General features: G+C 39.2%; 1 long non-coding RNA gene across 4 annotated transcripts in view; it reads right to left on the bottom strand.

Moving 5' to 3' along the window:
• LOC109396777 (uncharacterized) overlaps positions 1-22,879 on the bottom strand; it is a 97,616-nt gene extending 74,737 nt beyond the window's left edge. The window contains exons 1-3 of one of the 4 annotated variants that reach the window (XR_002126912.1): positions 22,799-22,879; positions 14,645-14,797; positions 1,837-5,193 (exon numbers count right to left, since the gene is read on the bottom strand). This is a non-coding gene — a long non-coding RNA (uncharacterized LOC109396777). Of the gene's footprint in view, positions 1-1,836; positions 5,194-8,368; positions 8,684-10,159; positions 10,586-14,644; positions 14,798-22,798 lie in introns of those variants that run through there. The other 3 variants (XR_002126913.1, XR_002126914.1, XR_002126915.1) reach the window with 3 other exon arrangements.
• Positions 22,880-25,097: the final 2,218 nt, after the last annotated feature.

The following is a 25,097-nucleotide window of genomic DNA, read 5'->3' on the forward strand; positions in this document are numbered from 1 at the left end:
TCAAGGGGCCTGTTGGCCCAGGCTGGGTTCCAAGAACTGAAACAAGGGATGGTAGTTGGTGGGGCAGTCCTTTTGCTGAATGAAGAGAAAAAAAAAAAAAAAAAAGGAGAATTCCAAGTCTGTTTCTCAGGCACAGGAAGGACCAGGAAGCAAGGAAATCTCCAATTTTCAGGTCCACTGAGCAGCATACAAGAACAGGATCCAAAACAAAGATTATTCCATTGAGAAGCAGGCAAGATGGAGCAATGAAGTCCCGCACGCAGGCTGAACCTGGAAAAAAGCCCGGAGACCATGGGATTCTTGGGGGGATTTTCTCTGGTCCCTTAAAGCTCTGAGGCTTTGACATTCCAACCCTGCCTTCAGTTTAAGGTTTGTCCACTCCCTCCATTTGGAGAAGAGTAATCTGAAGCTAAATCACTCACATTATGAGAATGCTAATCCATGACATGTCACGAAGAGAAAGCAAAATAAAACTCCACAAAGAACATTAGTAGAGCCACATATAGGACCTCTGTGGAAAAAGAAATTAGCTTTCATGGAGAAGAGATGTCATGCCATGCATGGCCTGGGAATTAAGTACACTGAATTTGGATTTAAAAAGAGTTTGATTCAATTTCTGTCTCTGGAACTAAGTTGGCTGTGACCTTTGGCAAGTATCTACACTCTTTAAATCTTAGTTTCCCATTCTGTAAAATGTGAGATAAAAATAACACCTAAGTCACATGTTTTATTTATTTTATTTAAATGAAGAATGTTCTACTGTATTTAACAAGGTGTAGAAACTCAACAAATGACTAGCTAAAAATATTTCAAAGAATAGATTTTTTTTCTTTTTTTTTCTTCCTGGGTATAAAAACTGTCCTGTCCTGATAGCTTAAAAAAATCAATCACCCAAACTTTGCCCCATGACCCCTTAGGCTCTATTGAGCATGAGGTGGAGGGTATTACAACTGACATATCTAGCAAAATAATATGGTCACTTAAGAACGCTTCCTTTCAGACATGAGTGTTCCCTTGCAAACCTAAGTTTATTTCTAAGATCTTAAGAAAGTAAATATTAAAAAAAGTTATAGTTCAAGTAGTGTGGAAAAAAAAAGTCCACAGGGACATCTCTTAGCATTGTTTCATGGATGTATCATAGACTAAGAATTCATTATTCTCTGCAATTTACGTAATGTTTCCAAAACAGGCCATTTTTGTCATTACTTTATCCAGGTCAGTATAAATTTGATGTCAAGGACTCCAAGTCCTTTCTTAGGAACCCATCATCACTGGGCATGCCTGTACATCTTCGGGCAAACTGTGAGAGCAATATTAGTTGGCAATTGTGAGAACAAAAGATTTTTGGAAAGGTGATGAGGCAAAACGGGAAAGCCAATGCCCCTGAGGAACAGGGACAAGTGTCAAGGTAATTGATCTATCTTCTTAGCACCTAGGGCCTGAAGACGAGGGGGAGGTGCCAGTTCATTGCCTCATAAAAAGCTGACAGGGAAGGATTCAGCTGATTGCTCACTAAAGATGACTTGGAAAAGGAACTTGACAGTCTTAGGGGAGAGGGGTTGCAACGTCAATTAAGAGGAAGATGAGATTCACTGGTGTGATAAAATTAAAGAGACTTCCCAAACGCATTGGGAAAATTACTGGAATCTTTAGATGCTTGCAAAATTGTTGCAAAATAATTTTATTAATTAATGTTTATTAAGCATCTGGAATGTATCCAGTACTATGCTCAGTACTTCCCATGCTTCACTTCAGTTAATATTGTACCCTTAAGAAGTAGGCACCAATATTGTTCCCATTAAACAGACTGGGAAGCTGAGGTTAACACAGCTCAAGTCCTTCGTCTTTAGTAACATTATGGACTGCCAAGTACAGAGCAAAAATCGCTTACTCAGAACCTAGCTAGGGGACAAAGTCTGCTCATAAATGAACTTTTCAGTGATACTTAATTTCTAAGAAAGCTTTGCTCACATCTTCTTGGATGAATTGATAACTAGTTTTGTATCTGGAAAGGCATGTTTTTCTGAGGTCGTATTGTAACACTTTCAAAAGGGTTTCCCTCAAAGGTGTTTTATCTATTAGTATCAGCAAAAGCATCTCACAGAATGACTAATTTTTAGTAATTGTGACCGGCAAGCCTCTGTTGAGTCATTCTCTTCAGAAATAACACCCTGATTCATCAGATCTGTTTTTAACATTAATTATATTTAACACCTGACATCTTCTTTACCCCTTTTCCACATCAATGAATACCAAGGAGAAAATACAACAAGCCAAACCCAGATTACAGTTCAAATTATAATGGATCATTAGTGATTTCAAGTGAAAATTGAATAGCTTCAACATCCCACTACGTAAAAAAAAAAAAAATTCTTACATTTTATGAGGTAAAAAAGAACATTAAGTGCATGTTCTTAATGTTTAATGTTTGTTTTTTCCACAAATTTCATGATACAAAGTGTATGCTTTTTACATACCCCCCAAAAAAGATTTTAATGTGATCATTCTAGCAAATGAAATGATCAGCAAGGAAGCATCTACTTAAAATTAGCTGCCTTTCTACATCCCTGTGAAACTGCAAAATGACTTAGAATGAACAGCTAAGACTTCTAAAATTGTCACTAATGTTTGTATAATAAAATGTGTCCTGGCCTTTAATTGAAAATGGTTAATATTTGAGCCCCTGATGTAGGTGTGCAGAAAGATGTCAGCAGCATTGGATCAGTAAACTAACATAGAAAGAACACTTTTTTGTTATCCTTTAATAAAAAAAAGTACCGGTGGTAAACAGCTGTTGTTTTTGCCAGTCCAGCATCCTTTTCCAATTGTTTGATAGCACGTCACTGATTTTGGGGGAAATCTGCCCATCCCAGTCATGTACCATTCTGGTGGGACCATCAAACGATGGCTCTAAGTGCAAAGGGGTGGTTTGGCACTTCTCCCCTTCCCTACTCTCACTTGGCAAGACCAATCAGCTAGAAATCCTAGAAATCTGGCCCAAGGACAGAACATAGTTGGAGCTGATTCTTTTGGGTACAGCTCCCCAAAGAGATTGTCCCTGTGTCTTCACCTAGATCTCTGTCACTGTTCTGCTTCTGTGTCTTTGGAGGTTTGTTTGTGCTTCCATTTCTTAGGTATTGGGAGCTACCCCACTTTCTCCCACTAAATCCCACTCTTCTTTAAGTTAGTCAGTTTCTGTTGCTTGCATTACAATGGTAGACACTGTTATTAATCCCATTCTATTATACCAAAACTTAGGAAGATTAAATAAGTCTCTCAAGGTCATACAGCAAGTAGGTGATGTATCCTATATAGGTGAACCCAGGTCTGAAATCTAAGTCAGAGCTCTTAAATAATTAAATAGGATTGAGTCCTTCTCTTTGATAGGTTGTTTCTGAAGCAGCCAGCACAGTGTTTGGTATATTTCAAATGTTCAGAAGTTTGTAGGAAAGGGTATTTTAACTAAATCCAGACAGAATGCCTCCAATCTAGTAAGTGTTAACATGGAAATTCAAGTTAACTTCCTGTTAATTCTTTCCATTAAACCCATCACTTGAAACAACTCACAGCACAAGCACAGGCACAATTAATTGTACTTTATCATCCCTTGTTTAGCATAGCTCAACCCTGAACTACAACAACAAAATTCATAAATATATAGGGGAGTGAGGTGAGCACATGTCTGTGTACATGCATATGTGTGCCTTATTTACTGGAAACTCCTATTAATTGTCCAAATTATTCTTGGCCTCCATTTCTTTTGAGTGTCACAGTATATATATCACAATGTTCTGAATATTTTCATGTGAGCATACATTGGATTTTTGCCTCATTTTTATTTCTTTGTATTTAATTTTCACCTTCTTTCTTATAATATCCTTTTTCTGGAAATGTTACGGGCAATGACAGATTATTTATTCCTTTTATTTATTTCCAAATAGACAATCCCTACTGGATGTATCATGCACTTGTGCTTTACTCTTTTCTACCCAGTGTCTTGACAAGAGAGCCGCAGCTCTTGATTTCAAAAGGCTTGCCACTTAGTTTCCTTGGAATTTCCATCTCTATGCTAACCTTGCCCTGGAGAAAATCTAATTGAGAGGTTCTGGGTGAATCACCTAAATCCCCTGATCTCTTTCCTATCAAGCTTTTTCCTAGGCTAATTACAACTAATATTAGCATTTTATAAATAATTACATCAAATGTGTCTCAGCGTTCAAATTTTTTAAAATGCTATTTCTTTTAATATGAGCAAAACGGCTGTTCAAATTGTAGCTTACCTCAAATGACATTGTCTGGATGACTACTGAGGTCCTCTTAACTTTTGTTCTATGATTTTGTAAATTCTTGGTAACCCATTCACAGGACAATACACATAGAACCATTCAAAAACAATTCCAGAATGTACTGTACTCTCCCCCCTCTCCCCCGCCCCCCAGGCCAGGCCTTATTTCTTCAGAGGCTAGGTAGTGTTTCTTCAGTTACTCCTTAGTTCAAGCAGCATTAACTAAACAAGGGATGTTCCCCACCTCAAAGTGGAGTCCTCAAGCAGCGTTTGCACCACTTGGAAATGCAGAACTCAGGCTCCATCCGCCCTGGGCCTACTGGATCGGAATCTGCATTTCAGCCAGATCCCCAGCTCATTTTACAATGTTGAATCTAGTGCACCTATGCGAAATGAGTCCCTGGGGATACAGTACTGAGATGAAATTCTCATTCAAATTTGGGCTCAGTGGAAAGAGTGACAACACTGACAAGTGAGAGTGTGATTACCTTAGGCGTAGGGTATGTTAATTGCATTGCCAGTCAAGCCCTTCTTGTTAACACTTCATCTTCTGCTCTATCGAATCTACTATATCTTGAAGTTTTCCACACACATCTTTCCTCTTTCTAATTTTGGCAGACCACACTTTCCATTGTCTTGCAAAAGTGGTGTGGCTTTACTTATTGTGTTATATAGGGTTCTCCGAGGAAACAGAACCCATAGGATGAGAAAATATACACATATATATAAAGGAATTGGCTCATGTGATTATGGAGCTGGCAAATCATCCACGGTCTGCAGGGTGAGTCAGCAGTTTCAGTCTGAGTCTGAGTCTGAAGGCCTGAGAACCAGGAGAGCTGATGGCGGAAGTTCCAGTCTAAATGTTGACAAGCTCAAGACCCAGGAAGAGCCGATGTCTCAGTTTGAGTCTGAAGGCAGAAAAAAAGCATATGCTGCAGTTTGAAGGCAGTCAGAAAGGAAGGATTCTCTCTTCCTCGGGGAAAGGTCAGTCTTTTTGCTCTATTGGGTTGTCGGTAAAGTCATGACGTATTTTTTCTGGTTTTCGTTGCAAAAAACTGTGTCATGACTTTTCCGACAACCCAATAGTTTGGCCTTCAAATGTTTGGACAAGGTCCACCCACATTAGGGAGGGCCCTCTTCTTTATTCAGTCTACTGGTTTAAATGTCAATCTTATCTAGAAACACCCAGAATGATGCCTGGCCAAATATCTGGGCACCCCTTGGCCCAGTGAATGTGACACATAAAATTAACTATCACACTTATCATGTTCCCATCCTCTGGAATTCTCTCTCTTCCACTACACAGCTTCCAAGACATAGCTGACAGCCTACATTTTCCAAAAAGCCTTCCTTGGATTTCCTCCTTGTCTCAACTGCCTATAGCACTCAAATGCCACATGCTAGTCCAGTGCAATTTACTATCTTTCATTTTCCACTCTTGATTTGGTGTATTAGATTTGTCTCTCCCTAACGAGTAACTTCATAAAAGCAGGGATGTTGTCATATTTGACTGCCAACCTCACAGGACTCAGGTGCTCCCCAAATCCTGGCTAATTGATTTTTTATTTATTTTCACAGTTAAGGTCATACATTTTTTTCTTACTAATGTTACTAATTTAAAAATACTAGGATATCCTTTTGACAAGAAGCATTCGCCCCTGAAGTGAATATTGTTAATATTTGCACAGACACTAAGGTCTTCTTGGAGATAGCTCTGATGTTGAATTTTCATAGTACCAGTTTTTGAGAACAAAATGATTTAGAGTTTGTCTTATTTTAGATTCCCACCCTGACATACGCTTTGCTGAAAAAGCCTCAGGAAATGGTATGTTCATATATGTAACCTACATAATATTGAGAAGGCAGCAATTATACTGTAATGTCCTAGAGCTGCTGTAGCTGGGCAGTTGGGAGAAGGAGTTTAATGACATGACACAGAAAGGACCACAGTGCTTATACAATCAGAAAGTTTACATTCAGCCTAAGGTGCATGCAGAAAATGACTCTTTCCACCCAAAGGAGTTTTAAATGCCCATGGGTTGGTGGAGCTCAGCAAATCACAGACTGACCATGGTAGACGAGATGAGACTAGTGACACAAGACTCCACAACGCCAAGGAGCCTGCAACGCCTCCCCCAGGACAGTCATTAGCTCTCTTGAGCACATCGGGAGGAGATAATGGGCATGTACAGGAAGCGTTAGGAGGTACATGAGGAGGAGCCAAGGGGTCTCTGTCCTTAAGACCAGACTGCTGCCATGGACGAGTCTTGCTGCTGGTCTAGGCATCGATGTGTGTCCTCATGGTAGCTCCCAGGGCTAGGTTGGCCACATTCTTTCTGACAATGACACTAATCAGTAGCTCTCTATTTTTTGATAAACTAACTCCCATGCCCATGCCTCTTTCCTTGGAACTTAACCCTCTTTAAAACCTCATCCTTACTTACCTAGATTGTCTACAATTAAAGGAGAAAAGGTAACACTTGTCTTTTTTCCTGTGGTTTGGGGAGCTCTGCCCTAACAGTCACAGGATCTGGATCAAAAGTACAAATGGAGGTCGATATACTATATGCCTTAATATTTAAAACTTTAAGCCAACGACCACTTAAATGAAATATTAATATGTTCCAACCTATGTCCTTGACCTAGAAAGCCAGGTTCACATTTAGGAGGCATCATAGTATGCTTATGTCCACAACAAAAACAGCTACCCATCATCAAAATCATGGGAGATAGAACAGTCTACCCTTTGGATGATGACAAAACCAAGGGGCTACTGTAGGTCCAATAAACTCAGTGCCTATTGGGTGTAGAATTCTGGGGTCTCTGGAATTCAGACAGTAGTCATACCAGAGGGGGCACAGACTCAGTGAAAAAGGGCACAGCCAGCAGAGAACTAGAGTAACATCTCTAATGCAGGAGCCCGGAGCTGGGAATTCTCTGCCCCAGGTCTCAGGCAGTCCTGAGGGTGGGAGGCAGACAGGGGCTCTTGTGCATTATTAGTAAAACAAAATAAAATAAAAATAAAATTTAAAAAATTTGCCACTGCTCAGCAGAGAATGCAACACAATGGAAAATTCGCACACATACTACTCAGGTCAGAGAGTTAAATGCTACAGTCTGGGGAAATTTCCACACAAACAAATAGGCATCTGGCATTTTCAGCTGATATTGGAAGGAACTCAAGTCCTTCACACAGAGCAATTGAGAAAAAAAATCCATATATAAAAACTGTACTTGGGTCCAATGTATAAATAAGAATTCAGGCCTTCCTGTGTTTTTTTACTAAAGCCCCTGAAGCAAGATGCAGACTCCCAGAATGACCAGGATAGGACATGGGGAAAGACAATTGCCAGAATTTAGACAAAGAAAAATCCAGACCATCCAAAGGCAGAAATTATGTTCTTGGTTTCAGATCCTATAATATATCCTTAAGGTTTATCAAATAGCAAAATTACACATAGTTCTCCTTTCAAAGTTGGGGTTCAATCATTCTGACTATATCCTGCTGTAATCTATCTGAATCTTCTCAGTTATATTATTTATAGACATTTACACCCGCTCAGGAGAGCCTGTTGCACCCATCTCTTCTCATCCCCGCCATCGATGACTTCAGGGTGGTTCCTAGAAATTGACCTCGGTGGGAGTATTGTCTAACACCATAGAAATCAGCAAACACTACAAATCAGGGGTTTCTTCCCCCTGAAGAGCCTTTTTCTATAAATTTACCAGCACACAATTGTATCTAGGCCTAAAGCGGGCAAAAATATCAGATAAGTGGCTCTCTTGTGTAGTGATGCTAATTTCTGAACAGGTGTTTATCATACAGGCCAACATAATTTATATACTTCTATCTAAATCTTGCTTCAATAGATTTGTCCAAAATGCCTTCCATTCTGTCTTTAAAGATTATGAGAAATATCAGTGTTTAAAAATGATCAGTGTTCTCTCCCCGATTATTTTATCCAAATAATGTGATTTTTATCCAATTTTTTATCCAAATGTGATTTTTAAAAGAATGATTTATTGCTCAGAAAGGTAATAAAAATTAGTCCTACATTTAGGAAAAAGGGGGGAAAAATTATCCTGCACCTGGTCAGAAAGTGCGACTTCGTTTTTGAGAATAATTTTGAACAGCACAAAGGTGTTCTCATGTTGACGGTTTTACTCTGGGGCTTGTTTCTGAAACTGCCTAAAGCACCAAATCCAAAAAAACCAGGTGTGTGTGCATTTCCTATGGGAGCCTGTCATCCCTTTGGTTTCCCTCTCCTGTAAGAAATAAAAAAAAATAAAGTCAAGTTTCCTTCTTCAAGTCATGCTTGAACACGCCGCCAAGGGCAGACACCGCACACCTGCTCCACCTTTGTCGCACGTCACTCATCATCAGCGGGAAGGAAGGCACTGAGAGGGAACAGGGAAAGGACGATCGTCAGCCACCTGAAGAACTGGGCACGGCCTCGATTGTTTTATATGTCTGAAAGCATAAAGTTACACAACTTGGAAAAGTCAGAACTGCAGGGCAAACCAGCTACCTAACTCCTTTACCGGGAAGAAGGATAGAGAACAGTTTTTATGGCGTGTTAGCTTTCAGCACAGCTTGGAGAATACTAAACACATGTGCCATGCCTGCATCCTAGTTCTGATTTATTTGCAACATCTGCAAAGAAAATCACAGACTAGGAAGAAATGACCTCGACACCTTCTTTTACCCCAAGAGCTGTTGTATTTTCTCAATGTTCTAGTCTACACTGGCTCTAGTCTATACATTTGTGGAGTTGGATGGGAAAGTTTCTCATTTGAATTGACTTTCACAGTTCTGACCTGGCTGGGGTTCATTTTTCTAATGAAAAGTAGATATTTTTTATTTCTATTGAAATTTTAAAGAAATACCTTCTTTAGAGCAAGCATTATGTTGTGGATTCCTTCCCCACCACCTCCCCAATTAAATTACTGTGGTAAGCTTAATAATGGCCCCTCAAAATGACCACATCCTAATCTCTAGAACCAGTGAATGTGATGTTACATGATTAAAGGGACTTTGCAGGTGTGACTGAGTTAAGGATCTTAAAATGGGGACGATGTGTTGTATTGTCCAGGTGGGCCCATGCAATCACAAGGGTCCTTACAAGAAGGAGAGAGGCGGGTTGCAGAGATTTGAATATCGTGCCGTGGTATTTGAAGGCAGAGCAAGGGGTCTAGGACCAAGGATTATGGGTAGTCTCTATGTTGAAAAAGGCAAGGAGATGGGTTCTTCCACAGAGCCTCCAGGAAGAATGCAGCCATGCTGACTCCTCGATTTTAGCCCAATGGAAGCCACTGTGGACTTCAGATCTCCAGAACTGTTAAGCAAATAAATTCGCGTTTTTTTAAACCACTGATTTATTATCGCAATGCTAGGAAGCTAATATATTTACCCAGCAAAAGTAAAAAATCTGTTCACCTTTTACAGGGCAACTTGTTATCTGAAGTTCACAAAAATCAGAGACCGTACGATTACCTTTCACAACACACTGTCACTGTCACAATTATATCCAAATGACTATCCAGATTTTTACACCCAAGGTGTTTGTATTTCAACAAAACTGTTTTTATTTTAATATTAAAGGATAATTTTTAGAGTTAAGGAAAAACCTCTGATAGCATCAGCAGTCATAGGTCTATTTAAAATGCAAGCACAGATCCAGCCCTGCTGAAGCAGATTAGTCGCCAGTGAATTGTGATAACTTGACCTTTTGATGAGTAAAATCTCACTTTCTGTGGAAACAGTGTCTGTGTGCATGCATTTTAGCTAGAAGGGTTGTGGGAAGCCAAAGAACCCATTTTAAGAATGTTATTAAAACTTCAATGGTAAGTAAGTTTGATTCACCCCACTTTAAAAAAAAAAAAAAGCGGGGCAAGTGCCAAGGTACATGTGGGAGGGAATAACCCAACAGTCCCTGGCTTATAAGCTGCAAGGAGTGAAGCTGATAAGGCACCAGCAGAGTCATCTCCTGAGGAAACGAAGCAAATGAAGAACAATTTACACGTGAGCCAGAACCCCAAAGAAGAATATAGGTTTCAACTAACTTGTCTCTGACCTAAGAAACCATAAGACCAAAAAAAAAAAAGAAAGAAAAAAGGAAGCTCTGTGAGGAAGAGGTCTACCTTGCAGAGAAAGATGCTGGAGCCGGCCTCCTGGAACAAAACTGGGTGTTGTTCCTGTTTTCATCGGGGGCTTGGCTGTGGGTCCACCCGGATGAATGAGGTAGAAAGAGTCCAACATGGCAACCCAGCTTGGAAAGACGCATCTCTGATGTTCACTTACTGTGAAATAAGATAAAATCTTCGATGCTGGCCTGCCATTTCTGAAGGCTGCTACCTTGATTGTATTTGGGAAAACTATCCAGATTTGAGAATGGAGGAGCACAAGCCCTGATCCATTAATTTCTCTTTATTTAGCAAATAGAGGGCTGTGTAGTGGGGGGCGGTCTCTGGATATAGGCCTCAGAGCTGTGTGACGAGCCAAGCACAGCAGTAAATAGGACCTAAACCCACTTGCACCTGGTGGAATTGGTGCATGAGATTCTAAGAAAAGCAGCATTTGCTGTCAGTTTTTCAATGAGTACCAAAAGCTAAAATCTCTTGTCTAGGTAAATAGGATAAGGGTCTCTTGATGCTCTGTCTTGAGGGGGTGGGGTGGGGGGCTATATTAGCTGTGTCTGTCTCTGCTGAGTTGCTCCCAGCACACCATTCTCCCTTTGCAGCAGTGGCCAGGGTTCTCCATCTCTTACTCCCACCTACCGAGCTGGCTAGGCTTTTAAAGGTTGCGTATGGAAGAAGCATGCACCATACCAGTGTCCTCTTTCACCTTCCCCACCCCCATTATTAAAGCTGCTCAAGTGAGGCCCTACAGTAATAGCCTGTAAAGCGTATTGTTTCACAGATCCCTGTAAAAAATCTAATAAAAGATGGGCCACCCTCCCACACCACCCAAACAGAAGACTGTACGTATTCACATAATTATACACCACATGCCACGTATAGTTGCAGGAGTTCATGAACCCCCCCCAAAGCCTATTTGTGGAAAAGCCCACGTGAAAAAGCCCTTGCCTTAAAGGATTGTTTCACCCTGTTTTAGGGTTGCCAAAGCTTTAAAAAGGGAGAGGGAGAAGTGCAATGATGCATGTGCCTTTTCTTTTTAGATAGCTTGGATCTCTCCATGAGCTGTTGAAGAGTTGAAAAGCAAATAAACGTCAACAGTTCTGAATCCCAACATTGTTTAATGACAACCTTCCCATGTTTGCCAACTTTCTGCTTAACAACAATCCTGTTGACACTGTGTAAAAAGCTTTCCAGGTCCTCCCAGGTAAATAACCCACTCCTACTAATCACCTGGCCGCCCAACTGAACTCTTTAAGACAGAAGTCATGAAGATGAGTCATTCTTACCAAACGTAACTTGACATAGTATACATTTTACTTCTTCATTAGATATTTTCTAATCTCGGCAAAGATGGTTATAAAAAAAGCATCCACTTTAAGTGAAACTCTATGACTAAAAGGAAATTAATAAAGTTCCCATATTTGTGAAAATGGTAAACATCTAACTTTTCTTAACCATCCAGTTCATATTGCTCTAATAGGTTTAGCACATGACTCTTTGGACAGGTGAAAAGATTTTTATTTTCATTTGCTGAAGTTAAATCTCCCGCAACTGTGAAACTCAATGATGTGTTATGTGACTGGGAACAAGGAGTTAAAACTGTTTGACTGAAATCACCACATTCATCAATTCATTATAAACAAATGGGAGGAGTGGTAAATTTCTCGGGGAAGAAAAAGAGCGACTCCAAGTCAAAGGAAGCAGAACTTTTGATGTAGAAAAGACAATTATGGAGTGGACGGCAGATAAACAGCATTGTGCCCCTGCTGGCTCCACTGCAAAGGTAAAACTTAATCGTTTAATTTGATACTCTGTGCAACCTGGCAAGAAGCCTGAGGCAGGAGCAGAGAGCTAACCCAGGGAAGCAGGGGGTGGGGTGTGGAATTTGTTGGATTGGCTAATCAGGCCCTTCCCTAACAGCCAAGAAGGAAACGGATTACCTGTGGCTGTGACTAAGAGACCTATGGCCAACAAGTCCAGTTGCCCGCATAGAATTCTGCCAAGAAGTATAAGAATAGTTCCAGCTTTCACAGAGGTTTTACTCAAGTTTGGAAACACGTGGGAATCTCGGAAAACATTCGGGTGACGGTGTGAACTGTGAATGGCAAATGAAGACACTAGACAAGATTTCCCAAAGTCAAAACTGATTAAAATGGCTAGAAACAGCCTTAAATGCCAGAGCCAAGACTGGAGGTAGACAGGTCATCTAGAACAGGTTCCTGGTGTAAGGAAAAAGGAGCCAAAATTGGAATTGTATAATGAAATTTTAAGGACAGAGTCATATTATATATTAGATATAATTTTATCCCCTCTCACTGTCACGTGTTACATCTGAGGGGCTTCACAGGGTTTCCATGTCGCTGTAGGCATACCTAAGGTCCTATGTTAGTGGCAAACCTAAGAGGCTCCAAAGTCCCTGAGGACTAGTTCAGAGGCCCTGGAAACAAATGCAAGAGGTAGTACAGTGGAAAACCAACTGTTGATTAACAACAACTGAAGAAGTTACAAATTGGTGAGAAGACATCAAATTGTAACCAGGTGTTAGCATAATTTACAATGGATTTCAGTGCTTTTTTGTGGTTCTTGAAAACGTTCAGTAGGTTAGGATCCTTATTTTGATCCTAATCAATTTTTCTGTAACTATGCCTACAGAAAACAAACAATCACTATAGTGAAGGGGTTTTACCACTACAAACATCAAGAAAATTATGTGGTCTATATTGTTCTTCCTACTTAAATAGGAAATTCTTAGAAATGTCATTCAATGATTTGTCCATATTGTGAATGATTTAAAATGGAGACTTTTAATTATTTCTAGCTATAAAAGTGAAAACAAATTTTAATCTACAATAGATGACATTATTAGATTCTAAAATCCACATGGGCTTTATCTAAGGAGCTAAAGATTTTAAAACCTGAAGTAAAAAAAGAAAGGATACCTTGATTTCGTTGTTAAGATATATATATTTAAAACTGTCCTAGAACTTTTCCCTAAGCTTTTTAATATCATATCACACAAAAGTAGGGAAAAGACTTCTAGGAAGTTTTCTGTGGCTTATTAAGGAACTCCATCAATTGGAATGTTATTATTATTACTGAATCAGGAAAAATTGACCAAAATGTCTCTGCTCTATACATGCAAAATTCACCTTAAATTGTTATATCAGATGTGTTTATCTTGAAATTTGTAGAAGTAAAGCCCCTCTGCAATTACTATTATTTTTGATACTCTGGATACAGAAAGAGTGATTAAGATATATTTTAATAAAATATGGATCCTAACTCAAGGAAAAACTGAAGAGCCATAAAGTTAGTTCTAAACCATGGTTAAAACGTGGTGCTCTTCTCATTAATTTGTAGCATCAATTGTTTATCTACAATTGACTTTTCTTAGTCTTGGTTTAAAACACAATATCCATCTGACCATGTAATGCGAGGATGCAAGGCCCTGATAGAATTTGCCAGAGCCCAAAAGCATAGCACTCTTTTAGGTGATTCCAAAGAAAATGTATAAAAGAAGCAAACCCTGTCCTTTCTATTTTCATACTTTTCTTTATAAGGGAAATTTAAGTTTACACAGCTCTCTAGGTATTTCAATAATGAAAATAAACTAGTTGAATATAAGCCAGCATTAGTACACAAAAAGGATTTTGGCCAAGATGTCTAAAGTATAATATTTTGAACTCCTCTGATGAGGAATATGACAACTAGTGTGTGTTATACCAATGTAATCTGTATTACTGTTAATCACCAAAGCTCATAGGATAAAACCTTATCCAAATACTATCTTCATAAAAAATGGAATGTAAAGAAATAGCAATGGAAACTTTATAAGTCATAAACTCAAAACTTCAAGCATATTCTCAGAGAAAAGCACAACATGCTGTATCACTTATTTTTTTAGAAATCCTGTGAGTAGAATATTCTACAGAGCTTGAACTGGGAAGCACAGAGAAAGAGGAAGGTGTGTTGTGGAGTGAAGGACGGTGAGAGTGGCTATTTAAGGAATAGGCCTTGTTTCCTAAGCATGAAAAGGCAACAGCAATGACCAAGCAAGTGTTGAATTTGTTCTGCCAGGATTTAGGAATAAATTGATGAAGTTCCAAGCAGAGTGACTCTGCATATCACTTCCATCTCTGAGAAACTGCCCTGGCAAAGTTTCTCCATTATGTTTCCAGTTGAATTATCAAAAAAGAAGTCCTAATCAGAGCACTAACTTACCCTTCAGAGAACTTCCATATTACTCATGGTATTTAGTCCATTTTTACTCCAAACAACGCAGAAAAGCCAGGAAAGAATCAGAGTTCACCTTCAGTTTCTGGTTCCTGGAACTTAAGCCAAACTACAAATGCCAACACTTTTTCTTTTGTTCTCCTGGTTAAAAAAAGAAAGAAAGTATATTAATCTGCACCAATCCTTTGAACATAGATTTAGTCTCTTTAAATTCACACAAGTATTTAGGATTTTTTTATTTTTATTTGGTGAATGCAACTCCAGCCTGTATTTCTGGCATACATTAGAGCCTTACGTATTATAGGCTACTTTGAGTCTTCTGCTGGTGTCCCACATACCAGCGGCAGGTTCGGCACCCTCTGCTCTTTACTTGTTTGTCTTGATGGCGCATGGCCTAATAGTATACGAGTATATTTCCCTGGTACCAAGAAAAGGGCTAAGCCACTCAGGGTTTAAAGTATAAACTTTAATAGAAATCTCAGTAATCTCCATGTATTAATAACCTTAACATTGTATTCAGGTTATACCCATTATAATTCCCTTAGTGCTATGTATATAGTATCTTTTTCTAATCACAAAATGAAGAAATATTACACATTGACAATACAATGTACATTCAAGATTTGGATGCAGTGCTATAATTATTTAATCACAAGCACACAGACCCACAAAGAAAATAGTTTGTTGAAAGAAAGGAGGGAATGAGGGAGAGAAGAAAAAGAACTTCCATTTGATCTCTAATAAAGTTGCATAAATATAATCTTTACCATCGCTTTGTGAGAAAAGAGTAATATAGATAAAAGCACGTGTCATTAAAAATCAATCTCAATTTCATACCCATTTATAAAAATCCTTTGGGGTAGGCAAGAGAGCTCAGATGGAAGAAAGTAGTAGCCTGAGTTAAACATTCATTCATTCATTCATTCATTCATTCACTCAATCAGTGCTCACTAAGCAAGGAGGGAGGCATTTGAAGGAAGAGTTTCCTTTCCCTTTCTTAGACTTCAACCCTTAAATCTAAGACTAAAACTCTAAAATTTTTAGGTACCCACTTACCGAGACAAACATTTATACAGACACACTGATGCCCGTGTATGTGTGCATGTGTGTGTGCATGCACATTGTCGTCGGGAATGTTGTTTGTTTGTTTGTTTTAGCTGAGCCATCCTGCTACCTGTTGGCAGCTCAGCGGCTGCTCAGCTCGGGCTGGACTCGAACCGCTGTTGCTCAGAGCTCAAACTCTTGAGCGAGCTCTTAACCAACTGAGCCACTCGGCCGGCCCTGGGAATGTTGTTGAAGGGGACGTGATACAGTGGTTAGGCAGAGAGAGGAATTGTTACTTATATGTGCATAAGCTGAGAGCATTTGGCCAATTCCCTGGAAATGTGTCCAGCTCTCAATATGAGTATATTTATTAGTTTGTTCACTCATTTGGTCAATCTTTGTTTCCTTCAAAATGAAATATTTACTGTGAACCTACCATATTCCAAGCATTGTCCTTAGCATAGCTATTCTTTCAAAAAACTGTCAGGCTATAAAATGAGTTACTGAAAGTCTATAGAGGAAATAACTCAAATACACTTAAGTTTATTTCACTAATATCAAAATAACTTGTGAAAAATAAATAAAAAGGAAAAGTCTGAGTACTGAAACAAAAATAGTATCTAAATTAGATATCCATCTAGAGGTCTATTAGTCTTAAATTAACAGTTAGTGATTAAATTGTAACATAGGAACACACTTCTATGCAGTCAAAGCGTGGGGGGAGCAAACTGTGAAAGAGAATACAATGAATAAGGGAGATTTATCTAACTTTCCAATGAAACTGTATTTAAAAGCAAGCACCTGTCTCCTTGCACACCTTTCCTCTGCCTCCAAGAAATAAAATGGGGTCTTTAATGCAATTATGAATATCTTGTTCCTATCCAAACTGGGAGCTCAGATCTGAAATACACAAATTGGCAGCTGACCAATACTTTGGAAGGGAATTTTGATGAATTTTCTCTTTTGAAGCCAGTTTCCTTTAAGAAACGGGAATTACAGTGTATGTGTGTCTATAACAAGAACTCGATAGAAAAACATAAACATCTTCAGAGGTGACTTGATCTTTCCTTTGCAATACGTAGACAGTAGAGTGATATCCCTGCTTTGCCATCCTGAGTTTTGCTCAGGGGAATACGATGATATCAGAGCTTGCATGAGCACCCTTCCCACCAAAATCCCATCCGTTACTACTAGGCTATCGCAGGCATTGACTGAGGTTTGGTGGCCCAATTCAAATGGGATGGACTTGAACCTTATCCCCACATATGGTGGGAGTCCAACACTTTCCATAGTTTTCCCAGAAATTCTGGAGGGGAAAGAAAGAGAGCGAAAGGATGGTGTGTGCCTTTGCTGGTCAACTTTGGCTCTGAATTGCTGCTTCAAATTTGTTATGGATTATGATGCTCTCCCCAAGAGCTGTCTGGACTGTACCATGTCACCCCTGAAACAGAATATAGAACTTCCTCCTTGATTTCCCCCTCAAATATCATTCACACCGCTCATGTGAATGTGTAGCACTTTCTAATTAATTAAAGGTTTAGAGATAACAAGGGGGGTTTTGTAGTTAGCCTTACAGTGTCTTTTCTTCACCTTTCCTCAAATTTCTATCCCCCTCCCTTTATGCAGAGCAGTGATGCTTGCCACCCTTTCATAACCAAAAGACACATCAATATGTCAGCCTAAACAATGGGCCATGTACTCCTGATCGGTCCTTTCAGCAGTCCCACAGAGATGCATTGAAATTCTAGACTTCGCTTTATTCTGGCCACCCCCCAACCCCCCGTCGCTCACTAGATTCTTCAGGAAAGGGAACAAGGTTGATTGATTTCTACTGATGAGTTTGGTCACTCCCCATAAGAGCCAAAGTACCTATAGTTTGGGTTTTACATAACAATTTGCTTTTTCTTCATTATAATAGATGGTCCTCAGTATTATAGATTCATTTTTTTCTGCCACAGGATTGACGGGCAAAGCCTTCTCCATACAGACTGGCTATGGATTAGCTATTGATTGCCCATAATTGTAATCTCAAGATCCAAACTCTTATTGGTCGTGCCAAGACAGGAACTTAAGTGTTAATATCTACTCTGTGCCCAGCATGGCAGGTCTATATTCACAACAAGGAGTAAAATAAGTACTGATGTATCCAACGTTAGATTAGGAGGCTGAGATTGCCCCCTAATTGATGTCCTAAAAGGAAGAACTTGCACGAAACCACATGGTTAATGGGGCAGGGGCAGGGACTGAACCCAGATCTTCCAGGCAGCAAAGTTATGTGCCGTTTCATCATATTCCAGTGCTAGGAGAAAAAGATGTTAAATTGTACAGTCATCCCCTTATTCAAGGGGAATACATTATCTGATTCCACAGTAGATGCCTGAAACCATGGATTGTACCAAACCCTATGCATGTTACGTTTTTTTTCGTATGCATACATACCTATGAGAAAGTTTAATTTATAAATTAACTACAGCAAGAGATTAACAACCATAATAAAATAGAACAATTATAACAATATACTGTCATGAAAGTTATGTGAATGTGGGCACTTATTTCAGGGGACTCCTTGCTGAAGTCTTCGGACAGGTGCGATGCTTTCTAGTGCAACACATTGCCGTCCATTGGAGTCCATTTTCTGTTCATGTCTTCCACCAATGTAATGCCTTTCCACTAAACTAAGTACTTACTATGTACTGAGGCTGTAACTTTTGCAATTTGAGGTGCAACACCAAAACTAGCATGGATTTCTTTATCCTTCTTTACAATTTCGTGGATAGAAGACTTCGCTTTTACTGTAGATTTAAGCAACCTCAGCATACCATTGAATTTTCTTAAACTGAGAACTTTCAGCTTTTCACTGAGAGGACACACTTTACAGCATCTCTTTGGCAGACTCAAATTGCCAGCATAACCACTTTTGTGATTTGGGGCCACTGTGAAGTAAAACAAGGATTGCTCGAACACAAGCATTTGCGTCCTATGACAGCTGATCTGATAGCTGAGATGGCCGCTAAGTGGGTAGCGTATACGGAGCGGATGTGTTAGGCAAAGGGATGGTTCACATCCTGGGTAGGACAGAGCGAGACTTCATCATGCTACAGAAAGGCACACACTTGAAAACTTACACATTATTTATTGAATCACTTATTTCTGGAATTTTCCATTTAATATTTTCAATTTGCTGTTGACCATGGATAACAGTGGAACACGGAAACCATGGAAAGTGAAACCACAGGTAAGGGGGAGGGGTTCCTAAATTATCCAGTATTTAACCCACCAACCCTGGGGAACTTTGTTCCTGTGGCTTTCTCAAACAGCCTCTCAGGTTCTCCCAGCAGGTGATTAGGTCTCATTGTAAACCACCCACAGGGAAATAGACTGAGTCCAAAGGAGCCCTCTGGATCTCAAGCCAGGGCAAATGTGGGCCTTCATGTCAGGAGTCAACACATACTGAGTTAAGGCAGACTCTAAAGTCAATTGCTAATTTCATGTTTGAAATATATGGAAAACTAAATTTTGGGATTGATGACAGGTTTGTAGGAGGTGAGAGGATCATTTGTTTGGGGACAAGAAGCATGATCTGGTGGCAAATGTGTGCACGCATGCATCTATCTTTAATACAGGCATCCCCACGTTTGCTGCCAAGCCTTTAGAAAACCACTTAAAGAAGGATGAAGCAATGTAGCTGATATACAGTTTGTGTGCATGAGGTTTTTTTGTTTGTTGTGGTAAAATACACACACACACACACACATATCATAAAAATTGTTAAAAAGCTAAATTTTAAATGCACAATTCAGCCACATGAAGTCTTGTCACATAGTGGTACAACCATTCAGGAATGGGTTTTAGCTATTCAGGAATTTTTCATTGTCCCAAACTGAAACTCCACACACATTAAACAATAACTCCCCATTCCTCCCATCTTTCAGCCTCTGGTAACCACTGCACTACTTTCTGTCTCTATGAATTAGACACTTCGAAGTACTTCCTATAAGTGGAGTGATACCATATTTGTCCTTTGGTGTTGGGCTTGTTTCATTTAGCGTAATGTCTTCAAGGTCTACCCTACTATTGTAATTAAACTATGAAATGTAGCTTCTCTTTGCTGTCCCTGGATAGTGGCAGCAATTTCTCTAGGGGGAAATGCTTGGTTTGAGCTGAGATGAAGAAACGTGGTCAATACACAGATTAACCGAGCAATAGGAATATGTTTGCTTTCAGAAACATTAGCACTTGACCAGATCAGCAAAATTCAGAGTGACAAAAAGAGAGCTTTATGTATGTGTTTCAGTTATGTAAATGGTAATATTTTGACACTAGGAATGACTATTAAACATAAACTTCTATTATTCTAGCAAAGATGTACCAAGTCCCTGCTATATTAGAGATATCAAGAGAATGTGATAAAGAACCTGTCCTCGGTAAAAACAATGTGAAATATGTATCTGTTTCTTAGGCTGGTCATCATCCATTATTACGAACATCACTATGAGATACATACAATAAGATAAGTGAAGGATTAAAAATAAAGGATTTACTGGTGCCTTCAATGAATATTTTTCCTAGAGAAGAAAGTCATTCCTATTAACGAGGAGGCATTGTGGTTTAATATAATGGAGAGTATGTATTAAGAACGATACATTTCTGGTGAAATAATGTTTAGAACCGAACAAAATAAGCCACATTGCTGTAAAAGTTAAAATACTGTATTTCACCAACTCTAAGACACACACTTTTTTTCTCCTTTTAGATTTCTAAAATTGAAAGGCATCTTACAATCTATAGATAAAATTGGATAAACAGAATAACATAAAAAGTTTCATTGTTTTTTCCCTGGGGTTGTTTGCCTTTCTCTTAAGAGATGGTTTGTTTGATTGTGTGTGTGTGTGTGTGCGTGTGTATGTGTGTGTGCATGTGTATGTGCATGTGTGTGTGTGTGTGTGTGTGTACGTGCGCACACGCTTTGTTTTGAAGCACTTGTTTATGGCTCTTCTGTTTCCTAGTATTAATGCTTGTTTGAGCCTAGAATTTCAATGGTGCAAAACTCTGACCTAACTTTTATTCCTTGTTATGACCATCCCTGAGGAGTGCAGGCACTGAAGCAGAAGCAATGTGTGAAACTGGTGATGCATAACCTTAGCTTTTTCTGTAGAACACTCTGGAACTTATCTGCCTATGTTTGAATCCTGTCTCTTGCACTTATCTAGCTGTGTGATCTGGGACAAATTACTTAAACCTCTCTGTGCCTCGGTTTCTTTAAGTGGTGAATAAAGGCATCTACCTCATAGCATTATGAGGGACATACACTAAACACCCTCAACTTTAATCTGTTACCACTGTGACTCACTTCCTTGGTGGTCTCTCCGGGCTCATACATTTAACTATGTCCCTTATTAGGGACAACTCCTAAAACTATATCTTCAGTATGGCCTTTTCCCCTGAACTCTAGGTATCTACAGAAGAACTCTTGATTTATTGATCATCAAATTATTCCTCCTCCAATTTTTCTGATCTCCATACATGGCCCTAGATGAGCCGTAAGCCACTCTCTTGATCTATCACACCCCATATCCAAGGTATCAACAAAGCCTGTGAGTTTTGCCCTCAGAATATATCCAGATTTGACCATTTTTCATGACCTCCCCTGCATTTACTCTGGTTCAAACTACCAACTCTTTCTGAACAACTGGAATAGCTTCCTACTGATTTCTCAGCATCCTTCCTTGATTATTTTATCCAGAGCGGTCCCTTTAAATTGTGATCCATTATTATGTGCCTCCTTCGCACAAGACCCTGCAATCAGTTTCCATCTTGCTCAGTGTAAAGCTTAAGTCCCACACGCCTCTCAGGTGGGCACCTAATCTGGCCCCACACTAGCCCTTGCATCTCTTTCCCTGCTTCATTTACTTCCAACCACTTGGATGTCTTCAAAAGGCTCATGCACCTTCCTGCTCTTGCTAGTTTGTCTTTCCACAAACATCAGGAAGACTTGCCCCTTTCTTTCCCACAGGTCTTTTATCAATTTGGCCTTCCTTCCCGAACCACCATGTGGAAACAGCATGCATCTCCCTCCTCACGGTACACTCCGTTTCTTACTTCACTTTACTTTTCTTCCTTGTACTTATGGCCACCTGATATATTACCTATTTTTTTGTCTTTCTCCTTGAGATCAGGGACTTTTTGTTCAGGCTGTATCCCCAGAGCCTAGAACAGCTTTCGGCACATAATAGGGGCTCGCTAAACATTGAATGAATGAATAAAATAACGAATGTGTCACTTTCTAAGGATGACTTTGTTGGAACCCTCATTTGAGTAACTGGATTTCCCACTGCAAATGGATCTGCATTTATTTTATGGGTCTGTGAAAGATTTTAAGACTGGGTTAAAAGGGGCTTGCCTTTTTTTTTTCTTTTCCCCTATCATATTTTCCTCCTGAGGTTTGGATACTGTTTCTCTTACTCACTTGTTCAGAGCCAATCAATGTCACCCTTTAGCCTGCCAAAGTGGTTGCTGAGTGATGATGAGGCATTTCATCCCTCCGGGAACTGAAAGTACTGCCTGGGCAGCATGTACAGTTGCTTCTGGCTGTAAGTGAAAATCTGAGAAAATCTCCTACTAGAGAGCACAGACAAGGAACAGTCAGAGGCTGGGTCAGCTCAGAGGGCCTTTCAAGTCCTCCCCTCAATACTTGTGCAGAGTTTTAGTGCTCATGAAAGCAAGGTACCCCAGAGAGTTGGCTGTAGTCTGATATACTGAAGGATCCCACAGAGCTTCAACCACAACTCTGCAGAGACAAATCTAGGTCTCTCTGGTGACGAAGCTTATCATATACTTTTACAACTTAATTTCTAATAAAATATTATTTGAACCAAGAGAAAAATCCATTGTGGGTTTGACTATTAGAGCTGGAGCAGAAAACAAACAAACAAACACAAAAAAAAACACCTCAGCTTTTTCTCATAAAGGTGACTTCCCTTTTCATGCTGGGGAACCAAAAATAATGATTACCTAGCAATGTGGTGGTCTTGGTCTGCTGGGGCTCTGTGACCCATACCATATACAGGGTGGCACAAATAAGAAAAATTTATTTCTTACAGTTCTGGAGACTGGGTAGTCCAAGATCAAGGTGCTTACAGATTCAGTTCCTGATGAAAGCCCACTTCCTGGCTTGTAGATAGTCACCCTCTGGCTACAAGCTCATATGGCTTTTCTTCAGCGCATGCCCATGAGGAGAGAAAAAGAGATTTGTGTTCCTCTTTCTTTTTTATTTTTTTTTATTAAAGTTTATTGGAGGTGATAATGGTCAGTAAAGTTGCATAGGTTTCAAGTGTATAATTCTGTAATACGTCATGTATATATCACAGTGTGTGTTCACCCCCTGGAGTTCTCCTTGCATCACCATATATTTGCACCCCTTTACACTCTTTTACCACCCCCTCCCCCTTTACCCTCTGGTAACCACTACACTATTCTATCAGTTTTTGTTTCTTTTTTTGTTTGCTTGTTCCTTTGTTGCTTTCAGTTTTACATCCCACATCATATGGCTCTTGACTTTTTGTTGTCTGAGTTATTGCAAATGGCACTATTTCATCTTTTCTGATGGCAGAATAGTATTCCATTGTGTATATGTACCAGATCTTTATCCAATCGTCTATCAGATGAATGGGACTATACCAAACTAAAAAACTTCTGTCTTCCTCTTCTTGTTAAGCCACTAATCTCATCATGAACACCCCACACTCATGAACAAATTTAAAGCTAATTACTGCCCAAATGCCATCACATTGGGGGTTAAGGTTTCAATATAAGAATTTGCGGGGAAAGGCACAAACATTCAGCCCATAACAGTGATTAAGAGCTTTGAAGTCAGTGATCTGGATTCAAATCTTGGTTGAGAGAGTTACTAACTGAGTGCATTTAGTCAAGTTACCCAACTTTTCTAAGCCTCGATCTTTAAAATCTGTAAAAGGGACAGTTTGCACTGAAGTCTTATTGGTAAAAAGCCCTTAGCAAATCATTTCTGTATAGCAAATGTTTAGATGATAGCTGTCATTTTTATCTTTTTAATGCCTCCCTTTACCTTATGCAGTCACTGCAAATATTCAGGAATGTAGTCTACTTATAATGAAACATGGCATAATTTTTATTTCTGATTTATAATGTATTAAAATGTAAAATGCATCAGCCCCTGAATGGAAAATGTTTTATAGGTTCCTAAGCTCTTATTTTAAGAGGCACATTTTTTAATTATGTAAGAAATTTATCAAGTATTATTTTACAACAAAAGGAAATAAAGTATTACATTCTAAAAATTCTATTTTACACTTAAACATAAATACTACAGCTGAATTTAATTAATCTAATATGGAAGTAGAATGTAAACATGTTTTGACAAATATATATTATTTTTCTTTTATTTATTTGAAGAGCCTAGCTAAGCTTTAGCTACGAGGTAAATGCTTAAAAAAATGTTAACTTCCCCTTACCCCAATATCTACATATACTTTAACATAACCTAAATGTTATGTAGAAGTCCATGAGAAACATGTTAACTTTTTATTTTTTTAATATTTCTATTTTTAACCTTTTTTATATTATCACTTTGTTCATCTGCCTGACTTCTACAATTTTAGTGCAGACATTAAGAACTATGAGTATCTATATTCTAGTATCAAGAGTGGTCCCTTTAAAATGTTAATCATTGTTATGTCACTCTTTTGCTAAAATGTTCACTGTCTGCCAAGATTGTCATCTATCAATTGAGGCAATATTTATGAAGCACCTGCTGTGTACCAGGCAGTGTTCTAGGTGATGGGCATATAGAAGTGAATAAGACAGATAAGGTCTCTCCACTGAAACTGATGAAATTCTAGTGTGGAATGATGACAGATAATAAGCAAACAAATGATAGAAAATTTTCAAAAGTGCTAGAAAAGGCTGAAAAATAAGGAACAAGGGTAGTATGTGTTCCTTTAGATAGCTGGTCAGGGGCGGTTTCCAGGGGTGGTGCCATCTGAGCCGAAACCTGAAATCTGAACTGAAGTAACCAGCCAGGTAAAAAGCCAACGAAGAACATTGTGTTGAGAAGGCAGAGCAGATCCAAGGCCTCTGAAGCAGATAAGAGTTTAGCGTGTTCAAAGAGCAACGAGTAGACCAGTAGAGTTGGAAGCATAATGAACAAATAAATCTGGGAGGACGTGGTAGGTAAAGGAAGCAGGGACCAGATCATATAGTGTTATGTAGTCCAAAGGAGAATATTGAGATTTTATTCCAAATTTACTCCGAAGCCAAAAAAGGGTTTTAAAAAGGAGGGGAGTGACATAATTTTACAACATTAAAATGATCAACTTGGCAGCTGTGTGCTTAATCCACTGTAGAGGGGAACAACAGTGAA

The sequence above is a fragment of the Hipposideros armiger genome, unplaced genomic scaffold (assembly GCF_001890085.2).
Source record: "Hipposideros armiger isolate ML-2016 unplaced genomic scaffold, ASM189008v1 scaffold_543, whole genome shotgun sequence".
NCBI lineage: Eukaryota > Metazoa > Chordata > Mammalia > Chiroptera > Hipposideridae > Hipposideros > Hipposideros armiger.